The 26,430-nt window shown below is 34.8% G+C and overlaps 1 protein-coding gene across 25 annotated transcripts in view; it reads left to right on the top strand.

Annotated features, from left to right (window-relative positions):
* The window catches only part of Adgrl3 (adhesion G protein-coupled receptor L3), a 752,737-nt gene that overhangs the window by 155,763 nt on the left and 570,544 nt on the right, over positions 1 to 26,430 (top strand). For all 25 annotated transcript variants that reach the window (XM_041671395.1, XM_041671374.1, XM_041671372.1 and 22 more), the window contains one exon: positions 16,321 to 16,386. The gene's annotated coding sequence lies outside the window, so the exon portion shown is untranslated. The remainder of the gene's footprint in view (positions 1 to 16,320; positions 16,387 to 26,430) is intronic.

Raw genomic sequence — 26,430 nt, 5'->3', positions numbered from 1 at the left:
TATGAAAAAGACTTAGAGCAGTGTCTAGCAAATAATTTTGATACTATGGTAGGGATACCTCTAAATGGCACGGAGAAAATCAGAAATATTGAAGATGATAGATTGTTGTTTAAAATTATTTAGAAGGTTAGAAATATTACAAATGAGGGCTCTTTTATAAATAACAGTTGTGAATGGAGTTGAAAAAATGGAAAGGGGGAATCTAGGAAGCAAGCCATGAGCTGTATTATAAAATCCTGAGCATAGGAAGGATTTTATGACCCCAACATGTATATAAAATCATGCATGTATTTATAAGGAAAAACACATCTTCCCCACTTCAGCTGTCTCTTTATGTCTGTTGTTATTATTTGCTTTCCAAGCTTTACCAATCAAAGGCTTGGCTTCATATACTTGAGCTCAGCTCACAGCATATTGATACCAGTGTGCCATGAATGGCCCCGAAGTGTGTTTTCCTTTTGCTTAACTTCTGTGTCAAGCAGACAGCTGTAGAGCTTGAGGAATTGGAGCTACTTCTTGGGAGAATGGTATTGGGTGGCCGACTTCACTAACTGTCTGTACGTGTGTGCAACATCTGTCTCAACACTGTTTTCAGCTGTGGCGTGTTCATGCAGGCCTACCTATATGCTTAAGAGAGTCTTGCCTTCCTCCCCACTGACTGAAAGGTGGTCTTTTCCGGAGCAACCTCTGTTTTTGTCTTTAAGTTTTAGGTGGTTTTGTTTTGTTTGTTTTTGTTTTTTTAAAAAACTAGTATTTAGTTAATTAACACTTTGTTCTTTGCTTACTCTGATATATGCTCCTCAGTTGGTGGTATTCGTTTCTCTCATCTGAACTCCTGCAACTGTTCCCACATGTAGGTTGTGAGACCAAGTAATGGAAACCTGCAACTCATTTATATCCCTTCTGAATATTCTAAATATAAATTGGTTTGTGACTCCACCTTTATATTCCCCATGCAGCAGATTTATTGTGTTTTAAATGGGAATAATGTATTCATTTTAATCAGTTATAATTAAAATCATATGTATAAAAATAAAGCATATTGCTTAAGGCCTTCATGAACAAAAATGCTTTGTTCTTCTTATGTGTAGGCAGAGACTGCTTGTTTTTTTCCAGGCTACCCAGACCTGAATAATCACAGAGAAAGACTATATTAATTGCAACATGTTTGGCCAATAGCTTAGGCTTATTTCTAGCTAGCTCTTATATCTTAAATTAATGCATTTCTATTAATCTGTGGCTTATTGGACAAGGTGTTAGCATCTGTCTCCTTCAGCTGCTACATGGCATCTCTCTGGCTCCACCTACTCTCTCTATATATATCTCTGTTCAGATTTTGTACCTGGCTTTACTCTGTTAAGCCGTTGACTGAAACAGCTTCTTTATTAACCAAGGTTAATAAAACATATTCATATCATAGAGGGGAATCCCTCATCGGTCATGTGCCAAATATAGATCTGTGTATTTTACATGGGCTTCTTGACGTAGTCTTCTTAGTAACATGTAAAAATAGCTACTGGTTTTAATTTTATAGACAAACAAATTGATGCATAATAATTTAATGTAATATCATGCTAATAGGCATGAGAGTTGGTTTGCAAACCAGTAACTTGATTTCAGAATCTTGTGTTGTTTAATGGTTTGATGGAGATGTGGTACATGCTTCATGTGGCATCTGGGATGAAGAGACAAGTCTGTATAGGATTAATGCACATTTGTAATCCAGCCACTGTGAAGACTGAGGCAGAAGAAGAAAAACAAGTTCAAGGCTAACTTGTCCTACATAGGAAGTCTCAGTCTTCCACCACCTCTATTAAAATGATGATGACTGGTGGTGGTGGTGGTGGTGATGATGATGATGATGATGATGATAAGTGACTGTGTTCAGTCACTCAATAAATAACATATCTTGACATATTTGGGATTTGTAAGTGGTAGAAAGAATATGAAACTTAAAATACTAGCATATACATTACGCCATGATGTCTTTATTTTGCTTGTGGATTTGGATGGTGCTACTTAAGGTTTTCTTTTTTATGGTAACTTTCAACTCCTTTTCAAAACATCACCTCATATATTTTGAAGGATTTTTTTTTTACATATAAATTTGTTATACGTGGCATTCAGTGTCTTAGAAAGCAGAGCTCCTAATTTACTTCCCTTTCATACAACATGATAATGTTTCAAACATAATAGGTTTAAAGGAAAGGATCCAGAATGTATGAGTGACTACGTAAAGGAATGCAAGGGATATGAGTGGAGAAACCTAGGAGGCCACTCTCAGTGGCTCACCATATACTCAAACAGGTTAGCGTTGGAGAGAAGGACTGGGAATACAGAAGCCAACAAACAGCATAATTTTATAATTGCAGTGAAGGTTATTGCCATGCAGCTCATGGTAATGCTGAAATGTTCTCTCATAAATGTCAGCTTCCAAAGTAGGATGGATGTATCATACACGATGTTATCATAGATACAATAAAGAATCATTTTGTATTCATGCTCTTATGAAGTTTGTCATATTTTCCCTTTGGTTGAATGTATGGAAGGGCAATTGAGCGTTATAATGCCTTTCTCAGAAAATTCATTTGGTAAAAATAAAATAAAAAATAAAAAGTAAGATGGATTATCCCTGTGCAAGGGGTATAATTTTATGGCATTGCCTAGGCTTTCTCTGATTCAAAATCAGATGTCTTAACAATAACACTTAGAAAAAATGAACTCATCTGAGTAGGGGTGGCACATGCCTTTAATCCTAACTCTCAGGAGGCAGAGGAAGGGAGATCTCTGAGTTTGAGGCCAGCCTGTTTCAGAAGAGCCAGGGATACACAGAGAAACCTTGTTTTGAAAAACCATTTAAGATAAAAAAAAAAAGGAAAGGAGGAACGGAAGGAAGGAAGGAAGGAAGGAAGGAAAGAAGAAAAGAATAAAAAAGTGAACTGTTATTGAGTTGGCTTGAATTGGTAATCACAATGGTAAGAAAAACAATTGAAACCCATCTACCAAACTGGAGGATTCATTTTGCTGTTATGTAAAATCTCCTCTCTTTAGTTCTTTTGAGGTTTCTGAATGAAACAATCCAATGGGCCATAGAAAAGGCATTGAGTACACCTTGAGCAAATAGATTATGGGAGAGTCTGGAGCAACCGGGATAAATCACCTCCATGAGATGACATCAGCCCTGCACTGGTGGCATTTGGCCCCCTGGACACTGTAAGTGCTGCTGTTGACTGATAGCGTGTTTCAGCCTTAAGACCAGCCGAGGCTAGTGAGGTTACCCCACAGGAGCTGTTAAAGAATGCTCCTGCTTCAAAGCTAAGGCAACTCCTAGACCTCCTGAAGCTTTGATCAATTACTCCAAAGCAAAAATAGAATGTAGTATAGCCTAATAGAACTTCACAAAAATCTACAAACCTTAGCCCGGAGCTATTTTCTCATCCTCCCCCCCCCCCACCCAATTCCACATCCCTCTTTTTGGGGGAAGGGTTGTGGAGACAGAATTTCTCTTTGTAGACAAGTTTGGCGTCAATCTTAGAGATTTGCCTGCCTCTTCCTGCCAAGGGCTTGGATTAAAGCTCCTTGTGTCGCCACACCTGGCTCTCATGTTTCTCTTATATAACAAAAGTAAGATCTTTCTGTTTAACAAACATTCTATAAGCCTGCAAGAGTTTCAACATATGATTATAAATGAATGAGAATGACGGTGAGGGAAAGATGATATTCATGCAGTTGCCAGAGCTGGGTCTAAATTCTTTTTGGAGACACATTCACACTCTCAGCAAATTGATTCCTTATTCAATAGTAAGACCAAACTAGAGTTTTCTTTTTACCTGAAATTCAGTTTTCCTAAGGTATTTACATGTCTGATAATATGGTAGCAATTTTACCTGTCAAAATATAATACAGCGAGATAAATATTTTGGGAATATATGTAGTCACCACAGATTATAACAACATTCCAAACTTTTATCAGACCATGAATCTATGGAACATTTAAGTGGCAATCTTCTGGCCAGCCTTACCCTTAGCTACATACATAAGCATCAATTGTTATAGACATAATATAAAGTCTCAAGTAGAGCAACCTGCCATGTGGATGCCTGTCCTGAGGTTTAATAGTATCCTGTATCATTTTTCTCAAAAGGAAATAGCATGATGTTGCCTTGTAATTTTTTTACTACTGTATAATAAAATGCAGATATAATAAATACCATCTAAGCAAATAAAACAAGCTTTGGACAGAATCCATTTTGCCCTCATCACTTAGTATATAGCTCAGGCTTTGAAATATTTCTGTCCTGAGTAGACTTAATTATATCAACTTGCATTCTACTGTCTTTGACCGTACTGAAACAGAAAACTGTATCTTATTTTTATTTGCCAGATAGCATTAGACGATGTTTGAGTACATTTGTCTTGGTTCTCCACTGGGCTTGTAAACACAGAGCAGATTATGATCCCAGTTATCCTTTGATTGGATAAGTTGACCTGTTACATTACTGCTTGGTGATCCTGGGTTATTCTTGCCATAATATTAATGATATTGCTGAAGTTTAAATAGTTATATAGCACAACTTGTGCATTGTAAAGAATTTACAGCACTTATTGTGTCTGCCGTGGGTGCAGGAAAAATATTTTCCTCGGCCTGGTAGGCCAATTAGCCATCCTGTCTTCAGGGTTTCTGGTGGTCAGTCTTCATTTTTTAGATTGGATGTTGAAAAAAAAAACTGGCTGGAAACAGTTTTTTTTAAGTTATATTTTCATAAATGTGTGTGTTGCCTGCCTTTATGTCAGTTCACCATGTGCATGTCTGGTATTCAGTTAGGCTATAAAAGAAAATACATACTCTGTAACTATAGTTTCAGGTTCTTGTGAGTTGCCAAGTGTGTGCTAGGAATTAAGTCTGGGTCTTCTGGAAAAATAGCCAGTGCTCTTAACCCATGAACTACCTTTCCAGACCATGTGAACATTATGTGTGTGTGGTGTGTGTGTGTGTGTATGTGTGTGTGTGAGTGTGTACATATATATGCTGACTATTCAAATAGGCTTTCTTGGTATACATTTTACATTTCCATACATTCTCATAGAATACAGATTAGGATGAAAACTGAAGTATTATTAAATTTTCACTGAGTTCAATCATATTCCCATATAATTCTTACATGCAAGGCTGAGTCATTAGATTGCGAGTTAAGTCTGAGCTACATAGTGAAGAAACTCCAAAATATAACAAGACAGAAAGAAAAAAAGAAATGGAAAACCAATGCTATAGTATTTAAAAGCTATTACTAATTATTTTGCTAAATATTGGAAAAAGTAACTTTTATGATCAAACTGTTGGGAGCCCAGGATTTCAGACTTACTCGCTTCTAGAAACACCTACTTTCCTTTAGGGCTTGGCTTGACTCCAGGAACCGTAGCATGCTACTCTTATAGGTGGAATAATAATACAACAATCCCATAAAAAGGAAGCTGCATGCCTTGTGCCAATTTCCTCATAAAGCACAACCATTTAATTTTAAATACTATCATTAATATATGAAATAACAAATTCCATTTACTGATACAGCTAATATTATAGTTTGGATATATAAATTTATATGACTTTGAGACTTTAATTCCTAAGGGGGAAAAATAAAAATATTTTAGTATTAGTACTTCCTTTGTGTCTGTGAGATTTATTCCTTTTTTGTTTGGTTTTGGTGTTAGTTTTGTGAGTTGTAGGCTTCACGCTGAAGCTCACGCTTGCTCACAGCTCAACATTAGGCCATGCTATTCAAAAGTCACAGGAGTTCTGTCTTATGTGTGTTGACAATACAAGCATATGTGTAAGGGGCTTGGAATATGTATATATTTATAATATATATTATATATAAAATATTTGCATATATGTGCAAAATAGTTATATTTAGTAAGGTATAAACTAAATTTACTACTAGTAAATTTTGTAAATTTAATTCAGATCATTTATTTCTTTGGTTTGCTGTTCTTTGACTTTTATTACTCTGAAATGCACATTGCAGTGTAACAGAATTTTTTTTTTTACTTTGTAAGAGCTGTGTAGGTATCTTTTTTTTTTTTTTAATTTTCCAGATATTGTGCTTTATTTAGAACCAGAGTCCAAATCACTAACGGCAGATTGTTAATGCTCATTGGGGTTCCTAGCAGTGAGCATTGCTTATCAAGTAAAGATGGAGCTCGCGGGGATCCGCCTGCCTCTGCCTCTGGAGTGCTGGCATTAGAGGCGTGCACCGCCACTGCCCAGAGAAACTTTTAATCTTTTGATAGATGGCTTGAGGGTTTATGAAGAAATCCTCAAGCCATCTGTGTAGGTATCTTATAGGTAGGTAAAATTAATCACTCTTTAAAAAAATTCTGTGTATGTTGACTTTCCCACCACAGAGCTATTTATTTAGAAAATTCAAGTTGAAATTGTTTGAGAATAAGGATATGAGATCTCCCTCCTATATATGTAGTAACTCAAACACATAAATATAGTTTTGTATGCCATGCTTTTTATATGCATAAAACGTGGGGGTAAAGTAGAACTCTGTTTAAAATGCAGTAGTATGTTTCTTTCTACAGCTCTGTTTACCCGAGGCTAACTCTGGCATAAAGATATTAAATAGAAAATTCTACAGCGAGGTATTGATAGGTAGAAGATGTTATACTATTGGAAATAGTGCAATGAAAGCTTAACTTATCCTACTTTGTCTCAAATGAGATGTCAGTAATTCATACTTCAGGTGCTATTGACTGGGTAGTTGCTTCATAGCTATCGTAGTTTCAAACTGACTGTGGTAGTATTGCAGTGTGCTCAGGAGAGCTGACTTTTTTTACTGATGACCCCAAAGTGCAATATTAAGGTGGAGACTGTGTAACAACACTGAAGTGAAGTCATAAAGTGATTCCTAATTGAAAAGATAAAATTAAATTATTTTTATTGCTAGAACAAAAGCATATTTATATGTATGTTCTCAAAGGATATTTTGTAGTTGTTTTATTTCATGATTTCTTAATTTTTTTAATCCCTTCATGCACAGGAATTTTAGGTTAACTTCTATCATATCTATGCATAGGAAAGAAAAGGATACAGAAGAATTGGAATTAGCCATGGTTTTAGGTACCCACTGGACTCTTGGAAAGTATATTCTACTCCTAATGGGAGATACTTGCAATGTTCACAAAAGAAAAAGATTGATAGATATAGATAGATAGATAGATAGATAGATAGATAGATAGATAGACATATAGATCCTTTAAGCTTTAACAAGGTGGTAGGTTTTATTATATGTAATACTAGTACAATATTCTTTATTGTTTCTATAATTATTGTGGGTATTTTTGTGTGTTGCTGTACATGTCTGAGGACAACTTCGGAGAGTTGACTTTCTCTTTCGTAAGCATTCCTGGGATTGAATTCGGTCATCATGGTTGGCAGCAAATGCCTTTATTCTCTGAATCATCTCACCATCTCCAGGATAATTTCCTAATTTATGGTGATTTGGAATCAGAAACAAGGAAAGCTTCAGTTATCAATAGTTTTATTGTGTGTATTGGTAACTAAGTAAAGACAGTTTTTGCAGCAATATCTATGAAGAGTGAAGGCAAATATCCCGCTTAAGGCAGTGTCCAAGTTGCACAGGTTGACTCATTTGAAAAGAAAAACATTTTTGAAGTTTAGAGATATTTGTTCTGTTTCCCTCTGAGCTCCAGATGTTTCTTAGTCTGTCTGTATATGGGTTTTTCTTCTCAACTCTGCTTGACAGAGATTTCTGTATAGGAAATAAAACATAATCATGTCTCTGGTGGAAACCTCTCCATAGTTCAGCTCATCGAACTTTAGTGCAGTGTGACCTCTTTATAAAACACATTCCTTGATTCCTGACTGGAAGCCACACTGGCCCTGATTTCCAGATGTTGCAGTCTCAGATAGAGAACTCATTACTGTGGAGCACAAAGCACACTATTTTAAACACATCAGTAGAGAAGATTTTCTGCTTGAAATCTTAGACAAAGTGAGAAATAAAGCCTCCTGCAATGAATTGCAGTCAGTAGGGGACTGGGATTGAAAAAAAGAAATGCCAAGGAAGGCAGAAGAACAGGGTTGTGGAAATCTGATATCTGATGCATAAGCTAATCACTTTAGAACTTGAGCCAGGCTCTTCTTTTTTTTTTTTTTTCTGTGTTCAGAAACGTTTCTTTATTTTGTACTTTCTGCTTTTTGATCCCACCCCTCCGCACACAGTTGGCACCCTCCCAAAATACTTTGGCAGAGGTCGCTTCCCAGAAGCCTTTTAAACTTTAGTTAGAATACATTTATTGATTTTATTGAATGGCCAGAGGAATGCAGAGTTTTGGGAAAAGTGCATATAAGAATCAGTGTCTGGCCTGGTAACCCAAGCTATTTTAAATGTCTGCGAACACTTCATTAAATGCCGGTTCTCATCATTTGCAAAATAGTAAAGGTTTCTTCTGCTCTGTTTCCTTGGGTAGATGTTACCTGACTTACATAACCTTATAGAACAAGAAGGTGAAAACCATTTCTCTAGAACTGACATTTAGAGAATCTCAGCACACAAAAGTTTGGTGAATCTTTAAAAATCAAATGATAAATCTCTAGAAAATCTTTGGTAGCATTACAGGATAACCTTGGCCTGTTTTCGTTTATAAAACTATGTAGTAGATACAGATCATCTCTGTTGTCTAACATTACCATAAAATGAAAATATAAAATACACTTTGCAGAATGATTAACAAATCATCTTTTTCCTATTACTAGTCTTCTAGTCCACTTGGATGTAGTTTTTTTTTAATTTCTAGCTTATAATTTAGACACTAGGCAGAAATGAACTTCCTATATTCATAATTCTGAGATAACTAATACTTCTTTAATGACTTGGAGTTTCCAGACTCTGGCTTAAAAAGGGAAATGAAATGATTATTGATAATATATATAATACATATTTAAAGCCAGTTATTTTACCTTGCATTTCAATCTGATGTGGACCGGATAAAGGAACATGTCCAATGTATTCAGAGGGACTTAATTAATGGGCAACATTTCAAAAGTTTATCTGTTATTAAGAAAAAGAGGGTAATAGGTTTATTATCTACTCTACAATTTTGAAATATACATTCAACATTAGCAGCAATCAGTACGAGTAAGTTCTGGGTATATTTTGAAAATTAATTCTATATACTTTATGGATTGTGGTTTCCTATTTGGAATTATGATGCTAAATTTTCTTTCTTGGCTTAAGCACCTTGAAAAATATTAAACATTAAATATGATTCTATTTTTACTGAAGCTTAAACAAAGCATTGGTGATATGCCTAACCTCTTTTGTACTACAACTTTTTTAATACCATTATTAAATCATTAAATCATTAAATCATTATGATTTAATTGCTTATGAAATAAACTTTAAAATCTTTTTATTGAATTTTTAAGTATATATCATTGTATCGTTATTATTTCATGATAAAATAGCAGGTTGATTAGAGTATTTTCTTTTAGAAAATGATCATTTATAAGTATAGTGGGTAGGCATGTTCTATTATAATTAAGTGTGATAATTCCCATTATTAGAGAAGTAGGAAACCATGATCAGTAGGCAAATATGTCATGTGTAATTACAGTCCTAGCAGAGCCATTTTGAAGAGTAAGAGCACAGGATAAATTATATGATTGTTTTTATATTGATAGTTTGAGAACTATTTCTAAAGCAGAGAATCGAAACAGACAATGCTGAGGAAATCGTCTTTCTGGATCCTCACCAAGTCTTCTTACGGTTGTGCATACAAGATTCTGATCTTTGTACTGCCATCGTGTTATGCAGGGTAAAGGGAAGATTTATGCCCATCTGGGGATGCATTTTGCTGGTAGGGTGCTTCCGCTGTGAACAGAGGTTTGTTACTTGGTGCTTGCTCCAGCTTTCACTGGTTGTATCTGCTGTATATTCTACCATCTTCTTCCCTCGTTGGAAGCTTCTCTTCTTCTTTTTGAGATATGATGCTAGAATTCATAAGGTATGAATATTTGCAGGGATTTCCACCTGTTTAGGCATATGTCTGAGTAATATGTCATTTACTATACCAACAATAAGCTAAAACACTTGTAAGCCCCATGTTTTCCACGCTTAAAGAATGAGGTCCCCATGGCTGACTTTGTGTAGTTTTACTTTCTTGATAAAGACCTGCTTTGTTTATTTTGTTTTTTATTCTTTCTTCGAGGCTGAAAGCCTATATTAAAAGAGACTCCTGGAGAAAATACCACATAAGTACAGTTGTCTATTCCAGAGTCTTACGGAATTAGAGTGTTGGTCTCTTATAGACAGTCCCCAATTTGACTTAGAGTGGTTCAATTTACGGTTTTTGAGTTCTGATGGGGCAAAATTAGTAATCAGCTAGTAAAAACTAAATTTTTGAAATTTGTGAATTTTAATTGTGACTAAGAGACATACTTTACCATACTTTTTTGAGATTTTGGGAAGCCCTTGTAGCTTCCTGATTCCAGAAAGCCACATGACCATAACAGTAACAAACCCTACAGTGACTTTGTTGGTAAATTTTATTTCTAAGTAGATTATGTCTAATATATGCTTTTATTTGCTTAACATGTTTTTAACTTATAATGTACTTTTGTAATATATCTACATTGTAAGTAGATGGGCAAATAATTATACGTAGACGTCATTTCACTCAAGATCTTTCCATGCCTATTTAGATAGAAGTGTCATATAAGAGAAGCCTAAAAGAAATAAAAGATCCAATCCTTGGTTTTGATTGTCTGTGAGAAGTTAAAACTCTGTGTGTTTATACTGTCCCATCTGAACATCTTAGCAGGATGGCTATGTATACAGCAGTTACAGAATTGTTCCTTTGTCTTTGTCATACACGTCCAAGGGTATGATTTGGTATGGTAGTATATGGGATGGTTTAGTATAATAGAGGATGAAGTGATGTGGTTACCCTGTATTACCTATATTACCCAATCTTACCCTGTTACCCAATCTTACCTATATTACCCTATCTAATGGATATAGACAGACAAGATGACAATCACTACCAAAATTCAGAGTTGTACAAGTAAATATAATGACTAATATGTTTATGAAGCATTCTGTGCCATGTAAATATGTTATATCTTTTAAAGGTCTATTAGCTGTTCCAAAAATTTTATTTTATCAGTAGAAGAAAAATTTATGAGTAAATATGTTAAATTGTCATTGCTAATAATGAGCATAATGGATAAAGTAAGAAATTTTTGTAGCATTAAGCAATTAATGGAATTTTAAAAACTGACTCATGTTATTTTTTTTTAAAAATTAGTAATTATTTTAACATTGGTCTTCAATAAACTTTATGTATTCTTTTAGTTGCTGGTCCTTTGTAATAATGGTACATTTAGCTGCTTCTTCTGTTTAATTAATGTGGAAGCTCTGCTAATTGATTTTATGTAATTATTTCTTTCTAATGTAAAATTTTTACAATATAAGTTGGCCTTTACCACTGCTTTTTCTGCCTCCCAAAAATTTTGATATGCTGTGTTTGAATTTGTTCAATTTAAGGTATTTTCTATTTGTTGTTTTTAATTGGTATATACTTAGGGATTTCTAGCTTTCATTGCTAATTTCAGTTGCATAACACATGTTTATGATATCAATCTTTTTACCTTTATTGAGATTTAGTTTATGTTCTAATGTTAAGTCTACTAAGACCTCAAACAGAATTTGGACAATTTACGGGCAATCAAATACAAGATCCTCTTGTTGTTCACATAATTTCAGTATTTTATCTTGCATTAACTGTTCCTAACCTGATAGATGAATTGTTAATTTCTCTTAACCTAAATCACCTTTTATGGAAACTTTAAATTTTTTGTTATTGATATTGGGGAAAATATTTGCCTGTCTACTCAGGCCTTCTTCAGATGCTACCTCTAGGCGCTTGCATGCCATGAGTTATGGTCACTGAACCCTGTAAGTCATTTCATTCAGACTGCTCTGTCCAGTAGAATTTTTAACTAGGAATGGGCTAAGTCATTGGTCAGTTCGTTGTTGTTGTTGTTGTTTATTTTGTAAATGATGTTTCTAATGAGACAAACAGAGTCCACTCTTCATGTAGAAAGTTATGAAACATAATTTCTACAGTACGCAGTATGGTACACTTGTAGCCTACTGAGAAGAAACCCTCATTGGAGAAAGGTTGTAGATAATTGCGACACTATTGGCAAGGCAGATTTGAGGGCTAACTTTTAGAAAAAGTTAAGAACTTAACTTAAGAAAAATGTTCTCACTTGTACCGTTTTAGTTTAGTGGTCAGTGAACAGTTTAAGTATGAGAGTTGGGCTGGGAGTGTGGCTCAGTGGCACAATCTGTGTTAACCTCCAGAGTCCCCAGGTTCAATCCCAACATCGCCAGCTGCTGCAAAACACTTAGGCATCTGTAAAGTGATTGGTGGTGCCAATTCTTGTCACTTCTTTACTGCAGCATGGACCATTCTGGTGCACTTCAATAGGGCATATTCTATAATTGTGGAATGAGTATATGAGGGATGCAAAAATAGAACTTTTTCCCATTGTGGTCCAACACTAATTTGTATTGGGCTATTTAGAGATAGATCGTTTCGCTATCAACTTGTGAAGCCCTCTTCAACAGCAAGCAGTGTTTCAAATTGCTTGAGATTGTCTTCTGAGAAAATAGTTTATGGAAGCTTATCTTTCATTCAATTTTAATATTTCAGCAAAAATGATTAGGGATAATGTAGTCCCGTTTGAGAAACTTGAACGCATAGACCCAAAATTTAGAGTTCATGGAATAAAGTGCTGAATTTTTCACCTGGCATCTCCTTCGGCTGTAGAGACAAAAATATCTGAACAAACTTCAGGTGGTTGTTTAAAAAGTGAAATGACAATATGAAGTAATTAAAACAGCATTTGCTACACAGTGAGAATTTTATTATGTATAATATATGTGTATGGTTTCAGACAAAAACAAAGGTAGCATGTAGCCTATAAATAAATAAAATATTCATATGTGCATATAGACATGTCTTTCCCCCATGTATCTGCCTCTGTCTGCTTCCTAGCTGAAATCTGCATACATTCCTATTTATTATTATTATTATTTGGTTTTTCAAGACAGGGTTTCCCTGTGTGACAGTCCTAGCTGTCCTGGAAGTAGCTCTTCTAGACCAGGCAGGCCTCGAACTCACAGGGATTCACCTGCCTCTGCCTCCCGAGTACGGGGATTAAAGGCGTGTGCCACCATCGCCCGGCCACATTCTGAGTATTGTTTTAATCTTTCCAGTTCCTTTTGAATTTATACTACCTAGAGGCATGACCAAAATGGTAAATATATTGAATGTCTACAAATAATCTTCCTTTTAATATTTCTCTCCAAGATCTGGAAAATTTGAACCATATTTATCATTTATTCCTGATTTTATAAATTTGCAATTCATTATTTTACCTCAACATCTATTTTGTTACCTTTTATATGTGATTAATTATAATGTTTGATCAAGAACAGAGGTTAATTTTTATAATTAATGAATGTAAATCTAGTTTTTAGACCCAAAGTCTTCCCATCTACTTCTCCATCCCTCTGATAAATTACAATGATTTCTAGGGGATTGCTTTTATGCTAATTTGGAACCATGTATAACTGTGAGGTAATGGAAATATGATCAGGTGCTAAAAAGCATTAATTGCATTAAAACATCACCAATCACTTCCTTAGGAATCATATACTCAAACTGTTTACAATATCTGTTGTTGAGTGTCCATTTTACATTAAGTATATTAATTAGAAGATGAATTTATCCATGTTATCATGTTATCTCATAACATAGTTATCTGTTGATAAGGATCCTTTCTTTGCTCTTCTGTTTCTTCATTACTCTTTCCTTTGATTTCTCCTTTCCATTCCTTAGGTTTCTTGTCTATTTGTCCTTTTCATTTTGATTCCAGGTGGCTTTAGCAAGTTAGTATTTGTCCTCTGGACTCTAAATGAAGTGACTGACCCCCAAGAGTAGATCACCGTGGTGCTGAATAGCTCCACTGCAAGATGAAGACTATCTTTCATGCTTATGGAGGAAAAAGAAGTACGAAACAAACAAACAAAAAAAAAACCAAAAAAAAAAAAAAAAAACAAAAAACAAAATCAAGAGAACCAGGGTTGTTAGAAGTGGCTACACAAGCAAATTCAAGGACATAGATAACTATTGGCTTTCCTTTATCATCTCAGTTTATTTGAGAACCATGTAGACAGTTTCCAATAAACAATATCTTGTTTTTGACTTAGGAAAATGCTAACATTTGATTTGCCCAGTGAGAATTGGTGAGGCAATTTGTTTCAATGGGAGGAAGCAATACAACATAGGGAAATAAGAGTCCTGATTAACATGTCATATGTAACCTTCGCTATGAGTGGTGTTCATATTTGCATGGTGGTAAGACTGCATAAGGAACACCTGATTGGTTTTGTTTGAGGGCAGATGAAATTTGAAAAATTGGCCATCTCTAAATTAGAAATGTATTTCCAAGGTGATGCAAAATATCTAAAGGGACATGATACTTGTGGGCAGGCTTCTGCCGTGACCCATGACTATCCAGTTGTATAAAACTTTTTCAAGGTGATAAATATCATTTTTCAAAAGCAAGAGGGAAGTAATCTATCAGGTCATTAGTTATTGAAAGAATGCTAGATTTGTTGAAGGAAGGTTATTCAGGGTAGTTCGAGCAATTGATTATAAAAGAGTTGCTTGTTTGAGTAGTCAAGCATGTGATTCAAATGTGGAGTTGGCTTGCCCTTGAATAAAATTTTACTAAGTACACAAATGCTGCTGAACACTTATGAAATACAGCAAATCCTGCTACTTTCATATTTCAAGATGACTAACATGTCAAGCATTTGCATTAGAGGATAGTTTCTACTAATATTCGATTTAATTTTAAGCAATCACTATTTTTATTAAGGAGGACTCTGTTTAATTCCATGGTATTGATTTCCTGCTCCATATCTAATTCCTTATTCATTTGGGGGCAAAATGGTAGAAGAGATAATGGATTGTGTTATTATTTTGTGAAGTGTATAGTAACTTAACCCTTTAGGAGAAACAAAAATATTCCTATTGCCACTAAATAAGTGCAATTAATTTGAGAATAATTGCTAGATATGTTAATTGTGTAAATTCTTAAATATACTCACTAGAAAGTTTTAAAATTAATGTCACAGAGCTACAAGAATACGTTAAATTTTCAAATAAAATATTTTTAAGAACAACATCATTTTACTATTTTTTGTACTAAGTTTGACATACAGGTTTTTATTTTAGTGATTAAAAATGGAATTTTGATGATTTTAAGAAAATGAATACAATATCCTGGAAATTGTTTTAATAAACTCATTCATGGGGGTTCAGAAAACTATAAATGAAATGGGTTTATCTGTATGTGTTTGTGTGTATGTATATGTAATATATAAAACCAAATGCAGTAAATGTGTCTTTGTTATGTCTCCTTAGTGGTTTTCAGATGGTAGAAGTTATTGATCTTGTCTCAGGTCTTAAAAATAAGTGCTTGTTGTAAGAATGTAGTAATAGGTGTGGCGGGGCTGCGTCCCCAGCACCCTGGCCACCTGGCTAGCTTATGCTCTGAAATAACAACACACAAACTGTATTCTTTTAAACACTGCTTGGCCCATTTCTATCTAGCCTCTTCTACGCTAATTCTCGCACCTGGACTAGCCCATTTCTAATTAACTGTGTAGCCCATGAGGTGGCTTACCAGGGAGATTCTAGCCTACGTCCATCCTGGGCCGGAGCTTCATCGCGTGTGCCTCAGAGAGCAGAGCTATCGCATCTCGCATCTGCCAGGGAGAGAGGAGCATGGCGTCTCTGAGCTCACTTCCTTTTCCTCCCAGCATTCTGTTCTGTTTACTCCTCCCACCTATGTATTAACCTATGAGGCCAAGCAGTTTCATTATTATAATTAACCAATGACCTTCTTCCATCATAAGAGGCCATAGATTCTTGGCAATTTCAAAAGTTATTTGAAGTCTTGTGTGTTCTTTCAAGTAGGAAACTATTTATATACTTAAACATTTCACTCACATGCCCATTGAACAGTCCTACTTAAAACTATATCCTGTAACTTTCCAGTTTTCTTTCTTATTCTCATTCTGCTGGGACACTCTTAATTGTTGCAAAGAAGTAGACATCTCAAATAATAAAACATTACTAGTTCTTTAGTTAACATGATCAAAGAAAGTAGTTTTTGACATCTAATTATGTCTTCTATTTTATTTCTTACAGAAATGTTGAATTCAGTAAGTCAGAAGACAAAACCATGGACTTTTAGCAATCAAAGAACCAATTAAGGTAATTCATAGATTATTATCGTTGAATATTTACAAATAAATTTATAATATGTGAACTCAAGTTGATATATGTTTTAGGAGACTGAGTAACATTGAAAATGCAGCATGTTTAAGTGTTTTTATAGATTTTGAAATGGCAGTTTAATATCTTATGTGTTTTGGGAAAATAGATTTTCTTTTCTGAACAATAAATAGTGTAGTTGAGCATACTTGCTATTGGGAAGAAATGCACCAATCTATATGAAAGATAATTTGGCTAAAGGAAGTAGTTTTTTTTTGTGGCTGCTGCTGTGGAAAGAACTGATGGCTACGTTACTGTATTAGCGTTATGTTAATAGTTATGAAACAACTATGCCAAGATTTTTGCTCCCTTTGATACATGGACACCAAGACAATGCATTGATGTCATTCTTGTATAATTTGTTCATTTGCTCTCAATTTGTATCCATCAATGAATATAAAGTTAATAAATTAAGTATACTTATTTTATATTATCAAGATGTTTTATATATAAAGCAGATTATTTTCAAATCTGACCTATTTACTACAAATATATTTATTAAGTTCAACATGAAAATTTTCAAAGTATAATATTAGGCTGTTACATATTTTCTCAAGCAAGTCATAAAATGTAAAGCAGATCTTTTTACTGATATCCAATGGTAACAATTAGGATTTCTTTCTTTGTTGTTTTTGTTGTTGTTGTTTCGGGGATAATTTCTGAGTAGGTACCCCAATTCAAAATCATTCTCCCTGAGTCTCCTGAGTTCTACGATTGCAGCTGTGTACAACAATGCCAGGCTTCTATTGTCTTTTTGGAATATTCCAATTAATTTTTGTGAAGGAACTTTAAGTTATTATAAATATGCAGAAAAAATCAGGGCTTCTGATTTTCTTATTTTTCTTATTAACTGATTAATATTTCTTAAATTTTGATTCATTAAAATAGTAGTTATTTACTATAAGCTATTACAATGTATTTTCCTAGTTTAGAATTAACCTTAAACACAGTCAGTGACGTAAGATTATGGAAACATTACAAATGCCTTTATGGACAGTCTATTTTGAATGTTGTTTAGTAATTTAAATGTTTTTTTAATTCTTAACTTCTTTGTCACTGATTTACCTCTCCATATCATTTGCATATGTAAACAACATTCATCTTCTTTTTAAAAGTAGGTATGATTGAGTTACTCGGAATTGATTAGCTTATTACGTTAATATCTAAATGCTGTAGACATTCATCTACTAAGTTAAAACTGAAATTAGGTCACTGATACTGTAAAATAAAGTAATTTAACAAAAACAGGCTTACTCAATAATTCCTTTAAAAATATTGAATGTAGTATTACCTAGAAACTCTCATTAGAAGCTAGTACATGACAGAGGGTGATGTTGTTTTTAAACACAAGGATTTAAGGCAGAGTCAGGCAGATCTTAGAGATATTTCCAGGCCAGCCAGAGTTACTCTGTGAGATATTTCCTTAAGAGGAAGATGACGGAAGACATGAACAGAGTTGCTTCAGTTGTAAACAGACAGAAACAAACAGAAGAACAGATTATGTGCTGATAACCAATTGGTTATCAGATTATGAACAGATAACCAATCTCTCCGTGGACAAATGTGTCGGTATAGTTCCAGCCTATTTGCTTCCTGCCCCTACTTGCTTCATTGTGTTTATAAATATAGAGGTGCATAATGTATATTAAACTTACCATTTAAAAATATGCAGTCTGCTTGTCAAAATAAATAATTGCCAACCAAATCAAGAGACTGAACATATTCAGCACACCAGATACCACTAACTGCTCCTTTTGTAGCCCACCCGTTAGCTCAGTCTCAGTATCGGGAGCCTCTAGACTCCATTTTTATATAAGACACGCAATGCAAACTTGAGAAGCATGGGGAAGTGCTGCTGTGCTGGAGAGAATCTGGACACATGACCTTTCATGTGTTATTACCATACCTATGCTTCTGTTCCCTCTTGTGTAGTTAGAGGTTAATAAAATTTTCTACTACACAACATTTAGAATAGAGTTCAGCATGTCCGAAATACTGTATCAGTGCTTGAGACTCAAGAAGGACACATTGGAGAAGGCATCCTTTCTGTAGTAAAGGTATTCTTTGAGTGTGTTTAACCACACAACATCAAATGAAAGTTTTCAAAACAATGAAGGGTGTTTAGTAAAACCGTTCTCACACAAAAGTATAGTTGTTGCCGCCACTCTTTCAGTTCCTAGGTATAAACACTTGGAGTAATGCTGAGACAATTTCCCACAGATGGCGTATCCATCAGCAGGTTCTGCCAGACTTCTTATTACCCCCTTGGATACTGCCTTGAGTCCAATCTCAGCCCTGTGCTGTGGAGACAAGAAGCGGTATGACATGTTTTTCTTTGGCCCATCTTTACCACCTTTGTCATAATTCACAACTAGTCTCTGCCCCCTGGGCTCTCCAGCTGGCTTGGCTTCAACATGTGCTGAAAACCTCCTCCACCAAGAGCTGTAGCTCTTGTTTTCCTTCTACTCACTCTCCTCGGATACGCGTATCTCCTTACCTAGAACTCCCCTTTCCATGCTGGCCTTAACTGTACAAAAGTTGAAAATTGTAAGTACCTAAGTACCTCTGTGGCACTGCCTCTTTTGTTTTATGCCAGGATTTTTTCCCTTGCTTCTTTAAATTAGTTCCTGTACGGTCTCAGCAAGATATCTCCTATAGTATAGTGTCTTCTTGCCACGCAAGTGTAGGAATTTGGATAGTGCATATTTCATGACCCAGTACTGTGAAAGCAGAAATGGAAAGATCCAGAGAATGTCTGTGTGCAGCAAGCCTAGCCAAAAACATGGACTTGTTTCTGTCTTGAAAACATAAATATGGAAAGCAGTTGAAGAAGACACCCAATGTCTAGTTCTGATCTTCACAACCATGTACACACAGCATACATGTGTGCACACATATACTGATAAGACTGATAAGTATATATACACCATACCCACACCAAACACAAGCATGCACACACACACACACACACACACACACACACGCCCACGATAAGTTCAGGTATTTAGGAAATATTTCCTATTTATAGATGCCTATTTCTTCTTTTATGTATCTTTTATGATGGATCACTGGCCTTGGTCATGGACTCGTAAAAGACAGCTGGAGATATCATAGATGACAATGTGAATATAAGACATTGATTATCTGGAATATTCTTGTAATAACTCAATTGTTGTCAAATGAAAATCCAGTTTCAGGCAACTGCTGGGACTGAGTGGTGGTCACACCTGTGAGATTGTTTCCAAAGTGAAGTTGACAGAGCTTCATGACTGCATTTGTAGGATGAGAGGAAAGCAGATGGCAGGAATAGGTATCAGGATGTAAACTGACCATGCTTTTAGTGGTACTGTGTAGTTATCTGTGTAGATAGCAAAGTTTAAGGTTTCCTTGAATATAAATATGTATGTGTGTGTGTGTGTGTGTGAGAGAGAGATATAAGTAAATAGTTCATAGATAATATATAATTTATTTTATATAATCATATAATTTATTATATGGAGTTTAAGTTTTGTAATTTTTAACACATAGTCACATATTTTATGCACTATGTATATAAATACAAAGAAAAAGTGATATACTGTTTTATAGAAATAGCATCCAGACTGATGCTAGTCTTCATTTTTAAGTAGAAATTTTTCCTGAAGATATATAATGCGTCAGACTTAAGGTCACTGGTGTCTCTTACTTTTATTCATTTGTTTGTGGAAAATTAAAACAAATTCGATTTACTAGGAAATTCCATTTCTAATTAATTTCAAGGCCACAGAGAGAGTGCAGGATTCTGAAGCTGGCCAGGGGCAGAGTGAAAGCTCATTGATTATTCATATGCTCATTCCTACTTATTCCATGGTTAGTGGCTGTCACACGCTGTCAGCCACATAGTTAGTGCCCTTCAGAACTCATGTGCGGACTCGGCAGCCTTTGGAAATCTGCATAAAGATACATCTGACATTGGATAGATAGCTGCCCGTCAGTAGCAGACAGCTGAAACTGTCAGCCATTTACACCGCAGAACAGACCGCCATGAAACAGTGATCAGGAAGGCAGTATTGGCAGACAATAGAATCACTTACTAACCCAAACAAAACAATAAATCGGTTTTCACAGTTTCATTTTGTTTTTTTTTTAAACAAAACATTATGAAATCAATACCAGTTACCAAGTGTGCTGGCATCACTTTCTTTGGTGTACATAGCTTTATTTATGTAATATTTAATGTTGAAAATTGTTTTAAAATATCTAAACTTTGTCTTGCTTGGGTATGTATGTATGTATGTATGTATGTATGCATGTACATGTGTGTATGGATTGAATGTATTGCTTGATTAATCATAGAAGTACTAGAGATAGAATTTAAAAGCACTTCGCCAGCAAATTATAACCATGGCCCTCTTTGTACGAATTTTTAATACATATTTTAAGGGAATACTCTCAAGGCTGCTGTAGCTGGTTTGAGTGTATTCTGGAGCTCACATACGCCTTAAATTCAGGGTCTTTCTACCTTAGCCTTGTGTTTTCTGTCTTGAGAAGTATGCACTACGGCCCTGTGCCACCAGTCCTGTATTGAATGTCTAATTTGGGGGAAGATAGGATCTCACAAGAGGGAACATTTTCTCATGATTATTTTTGAGTACATACATTTGAGCTTCCTGTCTATTCCAGAGTTTGAAATTACACACTTTAAATGTTTGAGAATTTTAACAACCATGTGTTTTTAAAACTGGAGCTAATGTTTATCTACTTCCATCTATAACCTTTGTTTTCTCTTTGTAAATTGCTGTGAAACATAAGGGCTGTGGAGAAGTCATAATTACCAAAACAAGACACCAACCAATTTTATCACCTAAACATTTCCTCCTCTTTCTCCCGGTTAATCAAAACCTGTGTAATCCTCTTATCCCTAGATTTCATAGGTTCTTCTCAATTCATATTTTTAAATTTTTCAGAATGATGTAGAATATTTAGCCTTTTGAGCCCAACTGTGTTCACTCAGCATAATGCCTTTGAGATTCTGTTCTTCTTGACCGCGTCATTAATTCATTCAATTTTTATTGCTTGGTTCTGTGCATATCATAGTTCATTTATTCATCTACTATAAACATTTGGGCTTTCTAATTAAGTGATAAAAGTGAAAACTTGTAAACTCTCATGTATTGTGTTTCTGTGAGCTGTTGACTGAAGATCCTGTTCTGCCTGTTCCTGCAGTCATTAAGTCCAAAATAAATCACACAGAGGTCTGCATTAATTACAGGCTGTCTGGCCTATTATCTCAGGCTTCTATTAACTCTTATAACTTATATTAGTCCATGATACTTGTCTGGATTAGCCATGTGGCTTTGTACCTTTTTCGATGAGGCAGTCACATCTTGCTTGCTCTGTGTCCGGGTGACAACTACAGACTGAAACTTCCCTCTCCCCAGAATTCTTGTTACCCTGCCTCTACTTCCCACCTGGTTGCCTTGCCTATACTTACTGCCTGCTATTGACCAATCAGTGTTTATTTAAAATAAAAGTGACAGGGTACAGACCATTGTCCCACAGCATACATCTATGCAAGTGGGTGTGTGTGTGAGTTTTCAGAGCCATCTAAAGTAAGATTACTAGGTCATATAGTCAGGAAATCTATTGAATTTTTTTCTGTACTTTATTTTATACCATTCTTTTAATATTTCTATTTAAATTGTCATTGTTATAAAAATTGACATTGTGAAAGCTTTTTCTTAAAATTCTGAGTTTCAGCAATTTCAACACTGGCTTAATTGTGGAAGGCCTGAATGTTTTGTTGTGTTCTAAATGTATGTAGAAAAATTACACTAAGTGAAAATGTTATATTTTTTTTTTCTATGACATTTTCCATTCTCTTTTGTACGTCTGTTCCTACAGTTAATGGTGGCAGCTTTGCCACCCACAAGGCGTTTCCTTGACTTCATGCCACATGCTTAGTTAATGTGACTTCACATGTCTAGTGCTTTTTGCGTAGAAAGGACCTCATAAAAACTATTTACAATGTTCATAATTGATTTGATAATATAAGCACCCTACAGATTAAAATAATTGAACTTTAAAATAAGAATAAATGTAGAATCTAAACATGAAATTGCCACTAGCTATTCATAGCAGGATATATAGTAAGAGATTTTATCTTATACCTGTCAGGTAAAAGTCTCTTTCTGTATCCTGGAGAGTAAACTATAGACAATTTGCGAATGTGGTCCTACCGGGAAGAACCCTAGACTCAGGTTGTCTTCACTGTGGGTCTATCTTGGTGTTAGCTTGCTATGAGACCAGAGGTGCATTTCGTAATCTCTCTGGGTTGCAGTATTCTCATTTGTACAATTAGTGAGGGCCACACTGTATTATTCATAAACGACTTTCTTGCTCTAAAAAAAATATATATGATGTTGCAATTTTGTGATGATCTTATGTCATTGGGCAAAAGAGTTTATCGTTGTATTTAACTAATTCTATCAGAAGTCAATATTAAGCATGTCTTAAAATGATTGAAAATTAAAATTAATGAAAAGCCAATGGTGATGTTGGGGAAGAGCCTACATAATTTCTAAACACCTGAATCTTATCAGATTACCAATTTACATAGTGCATTTTCCAATTTGATATTCAAAACACTGGATAGAAATTAAATATTACTTATATTAAATATTGAAAACACATGAAAAATATAAACTCCTAACACAACTATCTTTTTATAAGATTTTCTGAGAATTTAATTTTTAACAAGATTTTAAATATCAACAATTTATTTCTTTAATTTGTACCTACTTAACCATGAAATATAATATACTTGATAAATTTACATTTTTAAAATAATTATGCATTTTAAAATATTTATTTTTAACATTTTATGAGTGTTTTACCTACACGCTTTTGTGTGTGTGTGTGTGTGTGTGTGTGTGTGTGTGTGTGTGTGTGTGTTCCACATGTCTGGTACCAATAGATTGTGTGAGGGGCCAGTTAATGCTCTGGAATTAGATTTTTAACTTACATGTGGCCACTAGAAACAGAACCAGGTCCTCTGTAAGAGTCGCCAGTACCCTTCACATCTGAGCCACATCTCCATCCACTTAGAGTGCATTTTTGCACTCTAACATATACTTCAAACATATACACTTTAAGGAGCCTGAGGAATAAGAGTCCTTTTGATTATGTGTCACACACAGTAATCCCTGATTCTTTGCATATCATTTTCTAAATGTTGAGGGGCATTATCAGTCTCAAAGAAAAAACCATTATTATTATTTATTTAGCTCATATTAGTGTCTGACATGTGCACAATGCACACTATATTGTGGAATATTAATGCTGTGTTGATTTGAGGAAATCAGCTACCCACTTGATAGAAATGTCTACAGATGGCTGTGTGGTGCTCTACAAGTACTGGAGTAGGATCTTGAAAACAATTTTTTTGAAAACAATGCAAGGCCTTCAAAACTGGTAGTTGGTGCCTAAAATTTCACTGCCTTAAAATAGAATACGTATTCTAAGAATATGGACATCCCAAGATCAAATTACTTTTCTAATGACATTTAATTTGTTTGGAAGGACATTCATTTCTCTGTGGATAATGGTAGAGTATTGGTAAATAAGAGTAATTTAAGAATTATTAAGGAGCTCTTTTATATTATATACTTAATAAGTTATCTTTAAAAAATAGTTACTGAAACTGGATGACGATTGCACATAACTTTAATCCCAGCACTTGGGAGGCAGAGGCAGGCTGCTGATACCTGAGTTTGAGGCTAGCTTGGTCTACAGAAAACTTCCAGGACAGTCAGGGCTACACAGATGAACCCTGCCTCAAAAAACCAAACAAACAACAAAAACAGAAAAGAAATGTTACTATGGTAGATTTTTTTTTAAAGGAAAATGTCTCAGAAATGTGAGGAATTCATTGAAGATAAGATAAAGTGATGGGATGAAGCGGGTTCACAAATCCCAGCCTGCTCAGCTCTGATGCAGGTTCTAGGACAGCAGCCTTCATTGTATTTCACGCAAGTCTTTGATGCCCCTGCCATTTCTCTGCTAATTGCTAGCCAAACTTTCTCTTAGTTATTAAATTTAAAAGCTTAATACTTTTCTTTTTTCTTTTCCATCTAACCAGAGCTCATCTTACATACTTTTATTGAATTCCTAATGAGTACAGAAAGAGAATTAGAAATAGAATTAAATTGCTTAAAAAGAAAAGGAATTGGGTTTCTTGATTTGGCCTACTGCTGTCTTCCGTGTTCTGAAAACAATATGTAATTAGCTTAAATGTTTATCTATGAGTTTAATTCCTGGGGGTATCATCGCAAATTGCTTTTTTAATGTACAGTGGAGGCAAGCAGTTATTTGTTGGCTTTGTTGCCAAAAATTGTGAATGGCTAGATTTTCCTAAGCTTGTTAATGTATATATTGTCATGTAAACTCACCATTTTATGAATGAATTAGGAATCTGTGTTTTCTAAACTCATATATTTGTTTAAATTGTATCTCAGTGTTGTTAGACACAAGTTCATAAATTTTTGGTGACTGTTTCCACAAATGAAGCTTTTATTAAACTGTGTTTGCCTTGATTCGGTGTCATTAACAATCAACTACACTACATTGACAATATTCTTAGATTCTCAATGTATTGATAATTTAGTAATGAACAGTTGAAATTGAAAGTTTGATTTTCATCTTAGTATAGTATAAATATCTCTGGGAAAAAAAAAGTGCTTTGTATCCTAGCAACCCATTGATGTTGTAGCTGTTATCGTGAGATCACCATTTCAAAGAACTGGTGTTCCAACTATAGAGAAGAAAGACACATCACAAAACTCTGTTGACAAAGGTTTTCCAGGAAATTTCTGTTAACTTTTTTTTTCTGATGTATGTTTTTTAGTTTCTTTCTCACACTGCTAAACTTTTTTCATCTGCATTTAAAACATACCATCTTACTGTTGAATATGGTGTAATTATGAGTTCTAAAAGGTCATGGAAGCCTCTTATGAAAATATCTCAACAAACAAAAGCTTTCGTTTCCAAGACAGCCGAGTATAATACACGTGAAATAAATTGGAGACCGATAATTTATCTGAAAACATTTTTATGGAAATTAGAGCCAACATAACACCAGGGAACAGATTTAATAGAAAGAAGGTTTGAAAACATTGTTGGGGCATGCCTTTAATCCCAATACTCTGGAGACTGGAGGAGGAGGCAGGCAGATCTCTGTGAGTTCCAGGCCAGCCTGGTCTATGGAGCAAGTAACAGGACAGCTAGAGTTGTTACACACACACACACACACACACACACACACACACACACACAACTATCACACAAAAAGGAAGGAAGAAACGAAGGAAGGAAGGGAAGAAAACATTGCTGCAGAAGACAAGGATTGACTCTCAGTGGAGAAGAATGTCACACACAGCCTTCATCCTCTTCTGGGTAGAGCATTTCTTGCTGTGTTGTTCTAATGCTAACAGAGACACAAGGAATGATAAATTAATGGTGCATCTACCCAGCACCCTTTATTTATAAAAGCGCTTGTTAAAGCCACATCTGAATTGAGATTTTTCTCAATTGTATTTATCACCTACGTTAACCCAGAAAGGAAGAATTGGTTTGTTTGTGAAATGGCTCCATGCAGCTTGTGCTTTTCAATTCACACGCTTGACATTTTCCCAATACACATAGATCATCCACCCACAAAATTCATTTAACTTTAGCCAAAGCAGAGAGTGAACTTTTGACAACATTTAGAGTTCAGTTTTTAATGTTAAAATGTTAAAAAAAAATGTCTTTTTACCATATTCGTGTTCAACAGATAATGATAAAATCTTTCGACTAACGGAAAAGAAATTTAATTTCATTGGTAATGGTCTAAATCAACACAAACTAGATGCTTATTAAAACCTTATGAGTATATAATATATGCATCAAGTCGCCTAGTAACATTTTGGTATGTGAATCTGGGAGAACAAATGTGTATTTTTTCAT

This window comes from Microtus oregoni, unplaced genomic scaffold (genome assembly GCF_018167655.1).
Source record: "Microtus oregoni isolate MIOR12 unplaced genomic scaffold, Mior012 000021F_ref0000039, whole genome shotgun sequence".
NCBI lineage: Eukaryota > Metazoa > Chordata > Mammalia > Rodentia > Cricetidae > Microtus > Microtus oregoni.
This window is presented reverse-complemented; position numbering and strand designations above follow the sequence as displayed.